Source organism: Python bivittatus, unplaced genomic scaffold (assembly GCF_059951505.1).
Source record: "Python bivittatus isolate LINGU-HERP-01145 unplaced genomic scaffold, Pbiv_v1 ctg000220_np1212, whole genome shotgun sequence".
Lineage (NCBI taxonomy): Eukaryota > Metazoa > Chordata > Lepidosauria > Squamata > Pythonidae > Python > Python bivittatus.
The window spans coordinates 1853809-1873534 of NW_028277048.1; the positions used below are offsets into that span (position 1 = coordinate 1853809).

The window sequence follows — 19726 nt, forward strand, 5'->3', positions numbered from 1 at the left end:
AGTTGGAAGTAGCTTGAGAATCCAAGAGCCTTCTCTTTGTTTTCATTCTGTGTTGTACTCTTTGGAAAGAAGATTGAATATCTACAACTGAATACTGTATCTACAATACCTGCCACCATCAATATACTGGGCCCACATCCACCCTAAATCTTAAAGCCACATGAAGAAGTTAGTTGCCAATCATCTTCTGATAAACCTAACACACTCCATCCTTCAAGCTACGATCCTTCTATGACTTCAGATGTTGTGGGTTCACAAGGAGACGGTGAAATCAGGTCATAAGTGGCTTCTCCAGACACAGCCAGTCTTACTTTTCGAAGATCTCAGAAACATTTATCATTGAATCCTGAGGAAGGCTCAGTACACTGTCAGAGTTTACACTTTATACTTTGGTTTTGCCTTACTATAATGTGTGAACTCACCACTACGCTTTAGTGTTAAGTTGACATCAAGCTAAAGATATCTTCAATAACCATAGTTCTAAAAAAAAAGAGTTCAGTGTTCTGCATGAGTGCAGCTAATGATTAGCAGCTCCCAGGCCACCACAGCCCCAGGTCACACTAAAGTACTGATTAGAGGATGTCTCAGGATCTACTGGTTGATCTTTGAATAAACTGTTGTGGATGCCAGGATTTCTGACTCTTAAAAAACAGCGAGAAGGAAACCCTTCTTTCCTCAATGCGGCCTTGGATCAATGGCTTCCTTAACTCTATATCCTCAGAGGATGAACTACAGTAGAACAGTGATAGTGTATGGTACTCAAACTTTATTTTGCACTTCCAAGTGCTATGTGCAAATAGAGCAAGAAAAAAATCAACAGAAACCATGCACTGTATCTGAAGTTACTTTCAAGCATCCATCCTGTCATTCATTCAACAATAAATAGAATCTGGGGAGAGCTGAGCAAAGGCAACCTTGCACAATCCTTTAGAAGACCTCAAGCCAGGAAATGGGTGGAAAGTAACCTTGTTCCACACACTCAATTTACAAGGACAGGAGGAAGGTTTAGTCACAGTGTGAGAGTTATCCCTTGAATGCATTGGTTTATTTACTCTATTAGCTGCCACCTACTCCACGTATGGAAAACTGCAGTGTTGCAAAATCTTCCACCCTTTATCAAGGATGCCTCAGTATGGAGTAGTTGCCCTAATCTGGCATCAGCACAGCCCTGCTATATTCTCACCACATTGTCCTCCTTGGGCAAGCAAGCCAATTTTCTTCCAGCTCTGACGCAGTGCAGCTCAAATAACAACTCTTCAATTTAGCAATTTGTGATGCTGGAGCTCCATGGGCTTGGGATAGGGCCATTTTTCCATTCACAACAACTCCTGCCTTCCCTTGCATCCCTAATCTGAATCTGGAGCTCCCTGGTGGATTTCACAGGCCACGTTATCAGCAACTTAATCTTAATTCTTCTAGATGGTTTCACAATCCTTGAAAAAACTGTGCAACATGCAGTCAGACCCTTCTTCTGGGTTTAAGCAAGTTATTACTCCCAGCAGCTCTACATGCAACCCACAATTGTGGTTGCAACTGTTGGAAGAGCACCTGCCTGCAAAACTACACGTCATGCCATCCCCACAGTTCCCAGTGGGAATTTACATGCAAGAATATTGGGATCTTGATAGGCAATTTTCCTTTCATACAGATTACTCAGTTTTTTCTGAAAATGTCCAAATGTACATGGCGTGTGCTGAAAGCACAATCACATGATCATGGCTACCATCTCTACTTTTTAAACTCTCCCTACATATGTCTTTGGGTATGGAGATGATCACACAGATAGCTTCAAAATACTTTGAAAGGATTTGTCTCTACTAAGAAGCACCTCAAGGAGTAAGGCAACATCTCACTCTGCCTTGTGCTTAGACACTTGGCAGGCCCTACACTTTGGAGAGGTCTCTGCAAAATATAAAACTGCCCTTATTCACATAAGCTCATCCTGCCAGGACAGCAAACAGTTTCTTGCAACCAATACAAACCCAGGAATGGCAGACCTCAGTGGAATGAAACACTACAGACCAGAAAGAAAGTTCTCTTACACAGAAACAGATTCAAAGGCCCTCTGCCCCAGAACATTTACAACAAATGGAGATAGGAAATGGCTAGAACAGGGTCTCAAGCTCACAGCTACTTGCAGCCTCCCAGGTTATTTGGTGCAGCCTGTGCCTCACTCACACATTTAGGAGAGTGATAGCCAGGGCAGACAGGGCCTCTCCAATCCTGAGCAGGTGCTATGGATCCTCCACCCCTGAGTAGGGCAGGCCAATGAGTGGCTGCGTTTCTGGATCCACATCAAGAAACTGCTGTAGCCCCAGCCTGAACCTGCCAGCTCACTTCTGGTACGGAGGACCTACAGTGAGGGGAGCAGGAATCCCACTTGTCTGCCAGCTGGCAACTTTAAACACCTTCCCAACAGCTTGCCCCCCCCCCGCCCCACCCAGCTAGAAGGTAGGAAGCCAGCATCACTCAGGGCCATTCGTTTGGGTGCAAGAGACTGATCACTTTGGGAAAAGAGGGCAAACCCCAATAATCATGGCCAGGAGGGGAGTGTGCTCCCACCACATAGGAGGGCAGAACACCATCCCAGCCTGAGGATATGGTCATGGTGTGGTCTTTGCCAGCCACCCTCTGCTGTCTGGGGCCAAGGTGGAAATGCTGCTGCCTTCTTGAAAGAGAAAGGACTCTTTCTCCAGAGCTTGCTCTCACCTGTCACCCAGGAGTTGCACCTGGAGGGGGCCTCCACGTGGCCTTGACCATCCCACCCCCTTCAAGGCACTGTTACTTGTTTCCACACATCCCAAAGAGGCAAGTCCCAATTTCTGCCCCAGGCTGGCTGCTTTCTACCTGTGACACTCTTATGAGGCAGGTGGCACTTAGGTTTGTATCTTACTCAATTCTAAATCCCAAATGTCCTCGTTAATTATAATTGGAAAACACAAAATGATAATTATTTTTCTTTTGTGTGACAAGTTTTTAATCAATTTTAGCCTGCTTTCCATTAAAACTAATCTGAAATTGAGCTAAAACTTGAAGAAATAATAGCTTTTTATGATAGGGTGGCATATACTATATTAAAGAGAAAACATAGTACCTTTCTGGTTCCTTCAAGAAAACTGCCAGTATCATTCTTTATTTCTTGGCAGAATTGGAAATAATTTGCAGCACAATTTTATCTGTTATGGGTATAAATCCTGCCAACAGATGGTTAGGTTCAAGCGTTTTATATTGTTATTTCGTACAACCAAACCAAGTATTGGTGTTCTGGTTAATGAAAAATGTTGATAGAGAAGTTCACACTGAATGGTGAAAAAGAAGCTCTGTTACACAGTATGGGTGCTGCTGTTTATATTTTGTAAAATGCATATTTAAAGGCAAACCATAATGCTCTTCATGATTAACTTCTGAAAGGTTTGCAGAACTGCAGCCATCTGGCTAGGACTAGTCCTCATGGGGACCTCACAATCAACTGAGCTTGAGAGCTCTGGCTCAAGGATGTCAGTGCTCTAGAAAAGGCAGCCATCCTTGGCCAGCTTTTCCAGGTTCAGGGACAAGGGGAGGCCCTTGATATTCTGGATGTCAGATGCTGGAAGGGGCATTGGGCTGTCAGGCTCGCCGTCCCTCTTGTCAAAACAGCTACCCAGTGTCAACTGAGAACTAAGCAGTGCTCTTTCCAAGTGCCGACTCCTGCCCAGCTGGCTTTTTTTTCTGGGGAGGGGACCCAGCAGGCCCCCTCCTTCGCTCTGCTGAGCAAGGTTAACGGGAACTGGCCTGTCCCTCCACTCCCTCCTTATTTTGCACTCTTTCCTTCAGCTGCTGAACTTCCACCCACCAGCGTTGATACGGTCCTCCTGCCCCACCACTTCTTGTGGGCAGCAAACTCGAAGAAATCCAAGATTCCTCCCCACCCCGGGAAGTCCCAAAGCAATAAGTTACCAACATCAGCCTGACAGGCAGGGAAGCAAAAGAGGAGAGAGAGAAAAGGAGAGGCAGGACGGGGAAAACAACTTTGAACATCAGCGTTCCCGTTCGCAACAAGCGCGCGAGCGCGCGCCTCACTCTAATGGCAAACAGCTGTAGATGACCACACTACGCCGCCGCCGCCCCGCCTTTCTCCAGCCTAAAAACAGGCACTGAGAGCAGCGAGGCAAATCACAGGACGAGGGGAATGCACAGATGGTGTTTGTCCTTTTCGGCTCTTTTTCCAGCTCGGGGAGTGGGGAAGAGCAGCAACGTGCTTAAATTAAATTAAAACCATAACGCGGCGAAGGAGGGCTTGGGCAGGAACTCAGGCAAGCGGGCTGGCTTTCTCTGGAGTTGGAAGGGACCCGGCAGCCCGGTTTCTCAGAAGCCACCCAAATCCAAACGAGGCCGATCTGCGGAGCGGGCAGGGCGAGGAGTCAAGGGAGAGGCGGCGGGGATCAGAGGCGCAGGGGCGCGAGCGAGGGGACCCAGCGGGCGGAGGAGTCCCCGCTTACCTTTTAAGAGCTGCCTTGGGACCCTCCGTCCGTGGGGTCATTTCTTAGACTGGAGAGGGAGGGGAATAAAGGAGGAGAAGGCAGCTGAGGCGCGGAGTTTGGAGGGAGCCTCGGAAGAAGCGGCGTTAAGCTTGGAGAGGGGAGGGAGCTCGCGGGCAAGAAGCAAAGCAGCGGAGCATCTTCGCGTCCAGCAGAGAGTTAGTTGATCGGACGGGGCTGCTCAAGAGGGCCGGCGCGGTAGGTACCTTAGCTGCCCCTCCGGCCTGCGGTGCGCCACTCCTGGCTCCGGCGGAGGCTCCTCGCCCGCGAAGCGGACTTGCCCAGCGGGGACCCCGCGACTGCTTGAGGCTCCGCCCCTCCAGATGAGGCCGCTCCCCCTCTGTTGGATGGGCCGAGGGACGGGGTGGGGGAAAGTAGCGGGACCGCCTAGCCCCACCCTCAGCGGGCTACGGGCGGCCAGCTCGCGGCTTGCACTGAGCGGCCGGGGCAGTTCCCATTTCTGTCCCACACCAGTCTTCTGACCTCTGCAGTTTTGCGCGATGAAGTCCTGGGGGTTTAATTTTTCTTGATTGGTTGCATTCCTTTTCAGTGGAATCGCTGCAGAAACGCGTATATCAAAAAAGGGCCTTGGAAGACGGTTCTTTGCTTTGAAGATGATGAAAATAGTCTCTAGTCCATTGGCTTTTCAGTCCTTGTGGTAGGTAGCAGAGACATGTCTATTTCAGATTGTTGTGTTTTCCCCATAGAATCAGAATTGGAAGGGCCCTTCTGGTCTTCAGATCCACCCTATTCAAGCAGCACTTCAGATTGAAGCCTCACGGGCAGCTGGCGGTCCAACCTCCTCTTGAGCACATCCCCTGAAGGAGAGCTTAGCCTTCTGAGCAATATCCTTTCAGGTATTAAACCGTGCTAACAAATCCTTCCTGGGTCTGCTCATTCCAAAGCCATGGAATGGCCAGGTTCTTCAGTATTAGTTATCCAGTTTTGCGTCATCTGAAGACTTGACAATCATTTCCTCCATCTTTTCACCCGAATCACTGATCACAATCTTGAAAATAGAGGGCCCAGAACTGAATCTCATGGAACTCTATGATGAAGAGGAGCCATTGACTAGGACCTTAGGAGTAACATTTCTGAGCTAGTTATGTGTCTATTAAATTGTCGTGGGGTACTCCATCAAATGTTTTGCTGAAATTGATACTTTACATCTATAGCAATCCAATCCACACTGACTTCTGGTAATTAATGTGTTTTTTTTAGATGCATACTGATGAATCCCTTGATAATCTGCTCTAGAATCTTCTCAGATACGGATATCAAGCTGACTGGTCTGTAATTTCCTGACTCTCCTTTTTTCCCTTTTAAACATAGGGATGTTTGTTCTCCAGTTTGTTCATCTGGCACTCCAAGGATAATACCTAGAAGTTCAGCCAGACCATCAGCTGGCTTCTTTAGGACCCTATGATTCAGTTCATCTTGCCCTGGAGATTGAAATCATTCTGAGTAAGGAGTATTCCCTGACTATCTTTCTATCAGTCACTAGCTTCAGTTCTGTCCCTTTACCTGGCTCTTTACAAATTCCTGTGGATCACATATTACCTTCCTTACCAGAATAGTTGGCAATTGTGGTTTGGTATCTCTGTTTAAAGGAACTCCCATTCATTTTGAGCTTCTTTTCTTGCTGTGGGATTCTACGAATAATTCTTCTGAGTTTGTCACATGCACACACTTTCTTTTAAATCCAAGATATGTATTAGACTGAGCTCAAATTCAATTTCCCTTAACATCAAGAATGCCAGCATTTGGTGTTCACTTTCCTCCAGTGTCCTTGCTACTTCCACTATTCCAGCTAAGCTTCTCCTATTAGTTAGTATCAAGTCAAGAGTAGCAGATGTTCATCTGTCTGCCTCAACTCTCTGAAAGAGAAAGTTGTCAGCAAATCAAGAATTTTTGGGAAGGACCATGCTTGGCAGAGTTTCTCTCCCAACAGATGTTGGGGTAATACAAGTTTCCCATCACTGCTGTTTCAGGCCTCTTTGAAAGATCTGCAGTTTGCTTTCAGAAGGCATCCTTGTTTGGAGGGGAGATAGTCAACACCAACAACAGTATTGCTTTCATTTGTTCCTCCTCCCTTTCTATTTTTGTTCTTTTTGAACAAACAGTATCTTTAAGCTGATGTGTTTCTGTCCCAAAATTTATTCTGCTAGTCTCTGTTATGCTTGTTAAATCATATTTGCCTTTTTGTTTTTTCCTTATAGTTCCAGCATTAGAGTCTAGACCAGCAGTTCTCAAACATTTCAGTCTCAGGACCCATTTGCATTCTTAAAAATGATTGAGGATGTGAGTTATATCTATTGATATTTACTGTATTACAAATTAAAACTGAGAAATTTAAAAATATTTATTTATTTGACTTTGCAGAACCCCTGAGAGGGTCTTGGGGACCCCCAGGGTTCCCCAGACCACACTTTAAGAACTGCTGGCCTAGACTATAAAGATTGTGTAGTTTTTGGACCAAGGCCCCATTACAACAACTCACTCATTTTTTTCTCCCTATAATGCACAAGCAGTGCCTTTGTCTGAGCTCCTTACTTCAGGGCTTTTGTCTCCAGTCCCCACAAGATTCAGTTGAGAGGCTTTCTAATCAAGCTTGTCCTGCTTCAGGTAAACACATTTTACTGATCCCAGTGAGGTGCAATTCATCTTGAGCCAGAAGTCCATCATCTAGATAACTCAGTCCGGGGTCCCAAAAACTAAATCCCTCCTGTCAACACCATTCATTTGCAGTAGCCTTCCTTCCCTTATTGATTCTCTTCCATGGATTAGAAGGATAAACATCACTTCACCACAAAGATCTTGCACTTCCTTCTTAAATTTTCAAAGTCATGATGGAGCTATTCTTTCCAATATTATTGGTCCTCTCATGGATTTAACAGGCATGGGGAATTGTCAGTGGGCTTGATAAATTGTTGAAGTTGTGTCATATCCTTGATTCTTGGCCAACAGCTCACTTGACAGATGGGTCTGTTTGGCATACATTTGCTCTGATTCCCTGTAGCAGTGAGTTAGCAGTTACTCTGATGTTTCTCTTTGTTGTCTTGTGAGGCCTGGTTACAACCCCTCTGCCCTTCAGGGAACCCTGTCCTGTCCCATGTTCCACAGAGTCTCTTTCTCTTCCTAGAACACTCAGAGCCTGTTTGTTCTGTGAGGGCCTGGAAACTGTTTCCAAGTCCCAGTTGTGCAGAATATCTTCTACATCTCTTGCATCTGGTTGTTACTCTTGTCCGCTGGGCTTTCTCTTTTGTTTGATTGCCCTTCTTATGGAGAGTTGCTTCCACTGTCAGTTTTGGTCATAGTGCCTCTTTCTTTCCACTGGTAAATCTTTTTTCTCTCTCATTAGCTGAACAGCAGCCATTTGCTGGTCCAGTGTTTTGACTTTTGTTTTAAGGGCTGCTATGAACATGGAAGGTCAAAGGTGGGTGGTAAATGAGGACAGGTGTATGATGATGTCATCACACAACTGCCATACTGTGATCTTGTGTCAGATGTCAGGCTGCAAGTATGTAATGGTGACATTTGCATGATGACATCATAGTAGCTTGGAGACTGCTGGTTATAACTTGCCCTTCCCTGTCAATATGGCTCAGGTGGTATTTGGTTAGGAATGCACCCATGCCAGGTCACAATAGGGGAGCCCTCTTTGTTTTTCTTTCATAAGACACACGAGTAGACAGGCTTATATTTCTCATCTTCCCTTCTTAGGCTTCCAAATTAGCCAAATATAAAGCGACTTTCTCTTAACCACCATCGCCATATTCCACCGACAAACTGTTCACGTGCTGAGTGAGCTCCTTTTCTGGCTACGTTATAGTCTTCCTACAGTCTTTGCCTACGGAGCAGGGAAAAGTTGTTTCATCGTTCACCCTGGACAATCAGGACACATTCCTTGCAATCAGCAGCTCTTCAGGGTTGAGCACACAATCCCTCAAAATGAACAGCCTCTCTGCTGCCTCTCCCCTCTCCCCCCTCCTGAGCTCCACTGGCAGAACACTCTCTTCAGCTCCTCAGTAACTATGACATCTTTGAAATTAGCTGGAGTACTGTTGTTCTCATCCAGATAAAAGGTAGGACAGTGGCCCCTCCCCCAGCATGATGTGCAATGAAGGGGCAATCATGAGTAACTATGAAGCTATCACTTGTGGTGTCATTACCTGAGGAAAAGCAAACAGAGAATATTTACTGAAGATATTACCAAGGTGGGTACAAGTAGAACCAAGCCTATCCTACAAGCCCCGTCTTTTGTAAATCATAGGCATTCTAATGTAAAGTAAATCATTTCTTTATGTTGTGTGTGTGTGTGGGAGATATCTGGATTAGGACCATTGTTCTGCACCTGCTATTTATACCATTACTAATCTGTTATTTGCTCAGGTTCAAAGTTTCAGTCTGTACACTTAGGCCATAATATGACTTTAGCCCAGAGTGTTCTGTGAACCCAGCCATTGTGATTTGTAAACCATGGCTTATAACTTAGCATGTTCTGCAAACTTACCCAATTGTGGTTTATTCAACAAACCATGGTTACATATAGATGTATGAATTAGCTGCTGAAGTGGGATGGGGAAAGTGTGGAATTGTAATGTCTTTTAACTGGGATGGGCAATGAGTTTTCTTCCAGATGTGGTTGACTTTCAGCCCTAGCCAGCATGGTCAACTGTTGTAATTCAGCTATACTGGGAGGACATATTGTCTATCCTTGTTTGCTAGCCTTTTCTGTCTAGTCCCTCCAAGTATGTTGCCATTATTCCCATCATTCTCACCCAGCAGCACAGCTATGTTTATGGGAATTGAGATATGGTGTAGTCCAATACATCTGCAGAGGATCAAAGGTACTTTAGAATTTTTAACTCCAACAGTCCTGTACATTTCTAAAAACGATGCTGTAGCACTGTGTGTTTATCCTACCTGTACAATTACTGTATGTTAAACATTAAGGTAGACAGTTAAGACCAAAACAATTGAGGAGGAATTATACGGAATTTGAATCAGAGTTAAAGAAGCGTGTTAAGGAAGATGACAGGCAAAACACCGCTCCTTCTATTTTAAGGCAGCAGTGGGCAGCTTGTTTTTGGTGAGAACATAGAAATCTACCATCAGATGCAAAACAGGAAAGACAGGCATCATATTGGGTGTTCCCAAGCACGAGGTGTCTCCAAGCACATGCTCTGTCTTGGGATTTATTTTCCGTAGTGGAACCGGAGTTTGCACAGAAAAAGCTTCTTTCTTGCTTGATATAGTAAATAAAGCCTTTTTGTAATAACTTTTGTTCATGTTTGGTGAGTCAGAGTTCCTTGTTGATCTATTACAAATCGCCCAGAGATCTGTCCATCGATCCTGATCTGTCATCTGCCATTCTTGTAGTAAGGCTATATTTTCTTACTGAAGCAGGAATAAATTTGTCTGCAGGGTGAAGAATGTTACTTCCCACCCACCTACTTCTTGTTCTGACACTGATACATTGACTCCAAATGCATATTTTCACCACCCCACCCTGCTGCTTCACAAGCTTTGAGTTTCTAAAAAAATTTCCCCACCCTCAGTATTGAGCCTGTTTAGCCAAGTAAGCCTTTAACATGTTTTTCTTTTTTTAATGACGTAATAATTGATTTTAAATTTGAAAAATTACTCTATAGGGTGTGCTTGTGTATAGAGTGTCTTCATGACAGAACCAGAGAATCGGCTTCCCTTGGAATCCAGAAGGAAGAACAGTAGGTACTTTCATCTATAGTTGTCATGTGAACATCTAGGAGCAAGACTGAACCCAAGAAAGTTTAGAGCATAGAGAACTTCCTTGTGAGAAATTAAAAGCCAGCCTTTCTGATCCATGCCCCTCCTGGTTGCTTAAGGCATCCCTGAAGGTGACATGTGGTCGTGTCTATGTAGTGGTTAATACACCCTTGCAGGACAGGGCAGTGCCATATTCCCTCTCCTCAAAAAAGCTAGTCTCAGTTGACCTGAACAATTTTTATCCAGTCTCCAACCTTCTTTTTTGGGGGGAAGGTGGTTGAGAAGGTTGTCAACCTGCAGTTCCAGAGGGCCCTGGAAGAGGTGGATTATCTGGATCCCTTTCAGTTGGATTCAGACCTGGTTGAAGTGCTGAGATGGCATTGATTCCACTTGTTGATTATCTTTGGCAGTCTTGGGATGTAGGAAGCTTATCCACTTGGCCCTCCTTGACTTCTCAACATTTGATAGTATCGATATTCTGGATTGGTTCAGGGGACTGGAAGTGAGAGGCACAGTGTTCCAGTAGTTCTCCTTTGTCCAGGGCTGGTAGGTGGGAGAGATTGAGCCCAAGACCCTACTAGGTGGGATTCCTCAGGGGTCTACCCTCTCCTTACTCTAACATCTACATGAAGCTGTTGAGGGAGCTCATAAGGCCAGGTTTCTTGTGGGACCACCTTTTTTCTATTGTTTCTGTTCAACACACCAAATCTAACAGAGGGGGCATGCTCCTGGTTCCCTCTATCAGACAATGGCATCCTGTAAGACCCAGGAGCCATGCCTTCTTTGTGACATCTCCTGTCTTGTGGAACAGTATCCCACCAGATATCTGGATGGGGAAGACCAGGCTCTGATACAATTGGGGCCAGCTGAGTGGTTGTGGGCTCCATCTTTATTTGTGAATGGGATTGCACGCCCCCAGATGGCGTTGGTGCACAATTTTGGGGTCCTCTTGGATTCACAACTTCTGTTAGAGGAGCAAGTGGTGGCATGGCTTGGAGGGCCTTTGTACAGGTTGGCCATGTACACCAATTGCATCCATTTTTGGATCAGGAGGCCTTAGTCACCTCCTGGTTGACTGTAATGCACTTTACATGGGGCTGCCCTTGAAGGGCATTTGGAAGCTACAGTTTTTCCAGAATGCAGTGGCACAGCAGTTTTGCACATTCCACCTCTGTTTTGCAAGCTACACTAGTCCCCAGTGGGCTTCTGGTTGGAATTTAAGGTGCTGGTCATTATCTACATGGCACAGGACCAGGTTATTTGCAGGACCGCCTGTCTGATTGCCCTACCAGAACCAGCAGAATTGGCATGCTCCAGCTCTTTCCTATTAGATCTTGCGAGATCTAGCAATTGTGCTTTCTCTGTTGCTGCATCTGCCCTGTGGAACAACTTTCCCCTAGAGATCCAGATAGCCCTCAACCCTGTTGGCTTTCTGCAAAGTGTTAAAAACCTGGATGCTCCCATTTGCATTTGGGCTAGGAGGTTGAGCAAGCCCCATTGGTTGATTGTTTAGTTATCTCTGTGATTGAAGTGGAACAGGTGTTCCCCCCCGACCCATTACATTTATAAATTGTGTTTTGTTTGTCTGGTTTTAATTTTTTGTAAGCCATCTAAAGTCACTATGGTGGGATGGGCAGCTACATAAATTGTTTCAATCAATCTCGGTGCACTCCTGAAGTGCTGAACTGCAATACCTATAAATCCCCAGGCAGCATGGCTTGGGTCTGAAGCCAGATCGAAATGGAGCCAGATAGACAGAACAGTCCGTAAACCATTGGCATTGTGACACTGCTATGCACTATACCAGAATTATTAGGCAACTAACAAATCGTGTTCTTTTAACCCCATGACTGCAATTTCTATTCCCAGGGAGCCAATTACCCTATGTTGTATTCACACAGCATCTTCTTTGGCTCCTTTAAGCAACTAGGAAGAACAAGAGCTAAGTGAGAGGCTTGGCCTTCCTTTCCTAATGGTCTGAATCCTATAAATAATCTGTACATTGAAAGGCATCCATGATATCATGACAAGCAGCAGTTAAGAGCATATCCAGTGATTCTGCACTTAATGTCTAATCAAAGAAACAGGAGCAATACTGATACAAGTTGACTATAAGCGGCTACAGGGAATCGTCTGCTGCTCTCCCTGAATGACCAAGACGTGATGAGCCTCTTCCAATATGTAACATCTCCATTAGCTGACTCTGTGACAATGCAACCACAGTGGGTGAGAGGTATTTTATTTATTTTCTTATTTGATTTTGTTACCATCACTGCTGCAGATAAGGCCTTGAAACTGACTCATTTTAGTACAATTCATTAGAGATGATCCTCTGCTATTGCTTTAGTTCTGTGGTATAACTTCTTCACCTCCTCACAGTGATTTAAATTCCTCAAAGTTTCTGCTGACTCACGTAACCCCTTTAAAAGCCATATTGGTGAATAGGAAAGAGAATGTGAGATTTGCTGCTGGAAGGGGAAATGTTCATCCTTCCTCCTTTACAACCACCTCCTCCAATCCCTTCTCCTCAGTTTAATATACTTCAATTGTTATAAATGGAAAATTGCTTTTTGTTTTTAATCCTACAGCCATGTGTTTAAAATTAGCCCTCCCCTTCCCTTGTGATTTCCCCTGAAGTTGTTTACTTGTGCATCCATGGGGCAATGAATCAGAGGGACCTTGGAGGTCTTCTGGTGCCCAGTGCAGGAATCCTCAGACCATCCCAGACAAATGGCTGTCCATTTTTTTTTCTTGAATACTTCCACCAATGGAGCACCCACAACTTCAGGAGGCAGGCTGTTCCATTGCTTAATGGATCTCAGAGTCAAGAAATTCCTCTTTAGACCAAGTTTGGATCTCTCGCTGTAAAGCTTCTTCCCATTGGTTCTTGTTATAAAAGCATAAAAAACATTTCCATCAGTGCTAGTGGAAGCTTTTAAGACTGGTCTGATCACTGAAGAGGAAGCCCAGTGCAAGAGTGGAATGGATGGGATTGGATGGGGGAGAGGTGGATGCCAGCCCCCCCGCCCCCACCTTCAGAAGAAACACAGCCCTTGGAACAGGACGTTTCCAGCCCCGTCTCTGGCCAGGACTCACCTACCTTTTCAGGGATCCAAAAGAGTCTAGTCAGCAAGACAGTTAAAACTGCGTGCTGAAATAAGCTCCTGACTCTGGATTATTTTGTAGAGGGGAGGCTACTTGTTGCTCTTCTTTTGACTGTTTCATGTTTTGCTTTGCTGTCATAACTGCCTGCTCTCCTCTGCCCTTCCCTTTCTGGAGTCAAGTCTCTCCAAATTCCCTTTCACGTCCAAAACAAACTTCTCATCCTCGGGTCTTGATTGCTTGCCCCACCCTTTCAGCTTTTATTTTTTGCAATAGTGCTGTCTGCTAGCCTTCTCTGCTCGTAGGATTTCACTGCCTTTGTGGAGCTGAGACTTGTATTCACTCTGCAGACAACCTCCAAAGCCTGGCTTCCTCCAGAATGTATTTTTCTTAGTCACCTTTCTTCTTTCTATGACTCTGCTCAACTATCCTAAATCCTTACCACCCCCTTAGCTTTGCTGAATACAAAGAAATACTAATTTGTGAAAAGAAACAAGTGCTTCCCCATTTGCTATTCATGACTATGCCTTCTTGTTTTCTCACAAGGCACCTGCATTTTAGAGAAGTTTGTGCAAGGTGGGAAAAGACTCAGGGACTCTAATGCAGAGGTCTCAGCCCTTTTGGACCATGGAGGACTTTTGGAATTTGGTGAGCACGTTATGGGCTCTCTCGCAAAATGGTTGCGATGGAGGCCATGGCAAATAACAAAATACACATTTTCCAGAAAACAGTCTGCTAGCTTCCTCCCTGCAATCCCTGCATGCCTCCCAGGAATCTCCTGCCCCTTCAGTTTGCCTACTTTTTTTCATGAGCGGACACCCATCCAAGCAAAGCTGAGTTGCAACCCCTTCACCACTTTATTTTCTAAGTGTGTCCCTAAAGGGGCCTAGAGGGATTAATTGAAAACCAAAATTTGTTGTGCTGGAGGCCAGTGATTTCCTCTGCAAAATTCTACCTTCCCCCCTTTCTTAATTAAAATGCATGTAAAATCACATAAGGCAGAGACTGATGTGTATCATGTCAATAACAAGGTCTTAGTGAAAAGGTGACAAGCTTTGTGCTAGAGCTCACATCCAGGATGCCCAAGTTGCCATGTTCAGTCCTTGGCATGTCCAGGTAAGGCTTGGCAAATAGTCTGGCATGATATCTGGATTTCAGTATTTTCCTATATATCTATGTCATCAAAATGTTGTTCTCTTTTTTTTTTTTCCCGTGCAGCCTCTGGTCTCAGATTTTCAATAATCTTTTTAATGAGCAAAACAGTACAGTTCCTGAAGGTGTGAATCAGTTTAATACTTACTGTTCTGTTTTCAAACAGGTCTGGAGGATTTGACACATGCAGTGATATGAAAGGGAGATAAGCCTGTCCTCTGCATCTATCTTTCAATGCTCTTTCCCTATTACCTTTTAAGTTTTTAATTTGCAAAACGTAATTTTATAGGCTGATTGGGTTTAATTAAGTTTGCATTAATTAAAATTCCTTTTACCAAAATAGTTTTAAAATGCTTGTAATAGTGCTTAAGGGGATTGCTTTTAATGACTTATGAGTGTTTATGTGCTGTCTTTTAATTAGTGCTCAATTCTCTTTTCAGCCTCTTTTCAAAATGTGCTGTCAAAACTTAGAGCGTGCCTAAATGAATCAGCTCATGTGGCAACATCAGGCCTACTGATGTAAATGGAACATACGGACAGAAGAAACCCATACTCCTCACAAATGTGGAAAGTTGTATTTATAGCAGACTAATTGGGCTAGAAGCCTGCAAGTTTGCAGGCACTGCATGATCAAGGTTTTGAAACATATTGCTTGGACTAAGCACTTCTGTGCAGAGCACAGAGCAGCAAGTCCAGAAGTGCATTTTCAAACACCTCTGCCTTCAATTTGTTGCTAGCCAGCAGGACGCAGGCTGTGCTGTTTGGGTGGAGAGAACTGTGTAGAAACCCTTGCTCTAGGTTTAGTCTGCCAGGTTTAGTCTGCACCTGCTAATATTCCAATGTCCTCCAATGCATGGCTTTCTGATGGAAATGTTGCTGGCATACCATGTAGACATAGGCAGGCCCTGTTCTACCGCTGCACACTTAACAGGTGAACTACTTCCAAAAAGGGGTCCAACCTTGCTGTGCTGCTGCTTTTCTCATACAAATAATTAGTTCACAGAACAGCAAATAATTCCTCTTCCCACCAACATAGGGCCTTGGTATAGTACAAGTGAGGGGGACGTGGTGGCGCAGTGGCTTAATGATGCTGAAAGTTGCCGTCCAGAAATGGTCGACACTTCAGCGGTTCAAGCCCAGCTCCGCACAGCAGAGTGAGCTCCTGCTTCCTCCCCAGCTCCTGCCAACCCAGCAGCTCGAAAACTTAGAGTAGATAAATGGGGACTCTCACCCCGGTGGGAGGAAAAATGCTGGCGGCGCTTGCACGGGAGATGGGACCGAGTTGCCGGTAACGCAGAAGCCGTGCACGCCCGAAAAAGGTGCGAAGCAACGGAAACCCCGCCTCCTGGACTCGCCAGCTGGGCTCTGCTCTAGGAAGGAGGCACTGGCAAAACCACTTCTGAAACAACTTGCCTTGAAAACTGCAGGGACTCGTCCAGGCAGTCGCCGCAGAATCGGTCACAATTGAGTGCAGATGATAAAAAAAAAAAAAATAGTACAAGCGAATGCCTGAGAGAAGAGGGCCTCTTCATATGGGAGGCCTACACTTTAGCTTACCCAAAAAGTAGGTGGTGGTGTTTTTACAGTAGCTTAAGACAGGCAATGAGCTGAAACAATCCTTCTGTTCAAAGTTGCCACAACAGAACCCTTTCTTCTGTTCTGTTCTATTTCTGCTTGGATAAATCAGATGAGCACAGGATGCTATTTTCTGCTGTTGCTGTAAACATCTTAAAGTCATGGGGATCCCATTAACTGTGCCAAGCAAATTTCTACATCACCCAGGCTGCCTTCCCCACATCTGAGGGCATTCTTCCAGAACCGCAGCCAGATTTGTAGAGATACTTATCACAATCACTTGTGGGATTTAAAGCACTGTTGTAACAATACAGATAGCTTTTAAGTAGTTGCTGCTCTCATTTCTAAAAAGGAATTTCATTTCTAATAGCTTGCAAGTCTCCTTCTCCCTCATCCCAAGTTTCAATAGAGGGGCACTCCCAATGCTGCATTCTCTACCCACTGCTCCCCATCCCATTTATAGTACCTGATTACTTTGAAATTTACTGAATTGCAGAATCCAACATGTGCAGAGAGGGTTCTGTGAGAACATCAATGATAAAAACTTCTCCCATTTATGTTTATTTCAAGACAAGCACCAGCCCTTCCCTCTGGCTTCCAATAGGATGTCCTTCATCCTAAAATCATTGAGTTGGAAGGAATTTGGAGGACTTCTAGCCCAATCCTCTGCCCAGGACAGGAATCCTCAGATCACCCCAGACAAATGGAAGTCCAGCCTTTGTTTGAAAACTTCCATAACTCCAAGAGGCAGGGTGTTCTACTGCTTAATAGCCCTTGTGGTCAGGAAATTCCTGGATCTCCTCCTGTAAAGCTTGGTTCTTGTTCTACCCTTAAGACTTATGGAGAATAAATTCATACCCTCTTCCCTGTGACAGCTCTTCAGGTATCTGAGGATTGCTATCATGTCTCTTCTTTAGGCTATTTTTCTGCCACCAGAACAAATGTGCATGGCTAATCATGCCTGGCCTCCCCAGCACTGATATTTAGGAGGTTTAGTAGTTCCCTCCTATTTTTTTGGTCAAGTAGTGTGTCATAGTCCAAGCTCAACTCTAAACTATCCTCTGATGAGAGCTGGACTATGCACTGCAACTCTTATCATTAGCTGCTTCATCCAATTCTCATGGCTACATGGATTTCATATCTGCCAATAGTCTCTTTTTTCATCCCACTTGACAGGATCCTCTCTTGGTTCCAGAACAGCAGACCTTCCTGTTTTTTCCTTTATTTCTTGTTTCACTGTTATATTCACAATCTTTTTCCTTCAAATTTCCACTTGCCCCACCTCTCCTCAATTGGCTTTTGTTGAACTTGAAAAGCTGAAAAGGATGAAACCTGGGCAGTACATGGATGGGAGACCTAACTAGTAAGTTGAAAACCATCCCAAAAGATGCAATGACTAACCATTGCCATATTGTTACCAAGAAAACCGTGTGGATGAAGTCCACAAAATCCCCAGCAATCACTTGACTTGGAAGCTTTACCTCTCTCACAGCAAAGAGCCAGTTACTCCAATGACTTCTCCCAGTCATTCTATGCTAAAGATAAGGCCATACTGGGCACCAAACCCCTGGCATGACAGCTCTCGAGATCCGGAAATAATGTTGAAGGACAGCCATATCAGATGTTGGAAAATACAGATTGTATAAAACACAGATAATTCTGACTAACAGTTTACATTTACTAAACATCTGAATGTGTTTTAGAGCTCTGGGTTTTACCAATGGCAGAGAAAAGATGATCAGCAGCTGCACAGTAAAAAGTGATAAACTAATCATGTCAGGTCTAAAGGAAGAACAAGGGCCGCATGATAGTAATAGCACTATCTCCCCCTAAAATTTTCAAATATTAAACAGAATCTTTTGTTTTAGCAATGGGGGCCAGAAATGGAAATTCATGGGACACAAGTTTCATCACATTGCTGATTTAATTCCGATATGGAACAAACATAGCTTGTGTGGAATTCTTCAATGCCTGGCACACAAATAAACAAGGCTTTGCTATTCATTACAAAGAACAGAGCCAGACATTTCATATTTTGTTTTTAAAATTGGATTATAAATAAACTTTATAATTTCCTCAAATAAGGAGTTAAGACAGACATAAATCAAGGCTCAGCTATTCATCGTAGACTTGGAACAAGGTAGAACTTTGATCTAGAGAAAACGATGGAGGCATATTTTGATTCCAAACAGGAGCAACTTTGGTTAAAGACTGACAACCATGATGTGCTGCTGCAATTTTTGCTTTCTACTGTTAGAGAAGTCATTTTAAAGGCTTCCAGGTTGTAACACAATGGCCAGGGCACCCACGTATTTAAAAGGCACAGTGTTTCTACATGTTCCTGAAAATTAAAACAGAAAACAAAACTATCTGGAACAAATGTGGTTCTTCCTATACACATGCCTGGTTTGTTCAGTTTACTTGAGGAAGCAAATTTAAATTGGCCACTGAACCCTAACCAAGAGAGCCCTTAGAGATGTGCATTTTGGATTGAAACTTCTGTTTTTGATTAAATCAGGGTACTTTTCAGAGATGTGCCTCATATCTCCCCAGAAATCTTCCACCCTACCTCTAGAGCCAAGAGCTCTGCCCAGGAAAATACTTCTAACAAGAATGTAATACAGTTTAGAATTCAAGTTTAGCCTGCATCATTTGCTGGGGAAGTATGGGTGGGGGGTGGGGAGGAGGGGAAGAGAGAGAAAAACATACAAAGAGGAAAAGTATACTCATTTTCTTAAGGAACAGATGCACATACCACCCTTGTATTTGGATGAAGGTTTCCCTTCAGCCCATCCACCCTCCTCATTCTCTCTCTAGAAAGCACTGCTGTAATTTTTTTGCTTATGTGAGAAGGAAGGAGAGAGTGAGTGACAGTGTGCCCCTTCTTGGAAAGACATTAGAAGTTTTTTTTGGTCCATGTTGCAAATAGGATTCCAAAAGGTAGTTGGTAGGAGCTCTTAATAGAAACTTGGGAGCTAGAACAAAGAGCAGCAGAGGTACGAATCATAATTCCTGGGTTTCAGCCCAAGCTCTGGGTAGGCAGATCAAGGAGTACTTGCTCACTTCTTAAAGGCAGGAATCAAATCCAGGTGTTGTAAAGTTTCAGTCTTCCAACCCTGTCCCAGATACCACTGCCTTCTTCCCTGAGTTAGGAATGAGATCCAGAAAATAAGCCAGTCATTCGTATTGATCCATAAATCTGGTTATTCCAAGTGGTCAAAAGCCAAAAAAGTATTAAGCACAGAACACGAGAGAGAGAGAAAGAGGGTGCATAGTAGAGGCTTCCAAATTCTTCAGCTAATCTCAGCTCTCAAGGGGAAAACAGCAGAGCATCCTCAGTGAACAAACCTCCAAGTCCATCTAGAGCCACATTTTGGATCTAGCTGCTGTATATGGAAATTCAGGAGTGTGCAAGAGATAAATCTCCACTTTGATAAAGATCTGCAGGAGGTCAGAACTAGCCTTCCTGATGCAGATGGCTGTGCATTGAGAAGTTTCCCGAGGGTGGAACTCAGTCATCAACAAGGGGTGGGATACAGATCCTTCCTACTACCATCTTCAACAGTAACTCTCTTCCTATTTGACTGACATTCTGGCTTTAAATCTCGAACAGTGCCTGGAAAAATGGGGCA

The 19726-nt window shown here is 44.4% G+C and overlaps 1 protein-coding gene and 1 long non-coding RNA gene across 8 annotated transcripts in view; one reads left to right on the plus strand and one right to left on the minus strand.

Moving 5' to 3' along the window:
* Nucleotides 1–4840, minus strand: part of KANK2 (KN motif and ankyrin repeat domains 2) — a 69316-nt gene extending 64476 nt beyond the window's left edge. For 4 of the 6 annotated variants that reach the window (XM_088137630.1, XM_088137632.1, XM_088137626.1 and 1 more), the window contains exon 1: nt 4479–4794. The gene's annotated coding sequence lies outside the window, so the exon portion shown is untranslated. Of the gene's footprint in view, nt 1–4478 lie in introns of all 6 variants that reach the window. The other 2 variants (XM_088137628.1, XM_088137631.1) reach the window with 1 other exon arrangement.
* Nucleotides 4841–5046: 206 nt separating this feature from the next.
* LOC112541999 (uncharacterized) lies at nt 5047–15145 on the plus strand. Of its 2 annotated transcripts, none has more exons than XR_015795588.1 (3): nt 5047–12498; nt 13914–14015; nt 14960–15145. It is a non-coding gene; the product is annotated as an uncharacterized LOC112541999 (long non-coding RNA). The 2 variants fall into 2 exon arrangements; XR_015795589.1 differs by having other exon boundaries at nt 5047–12491.
* The last annotated feature ends 4581 nt before the right edge of the window (nt 15146–19726 follow it).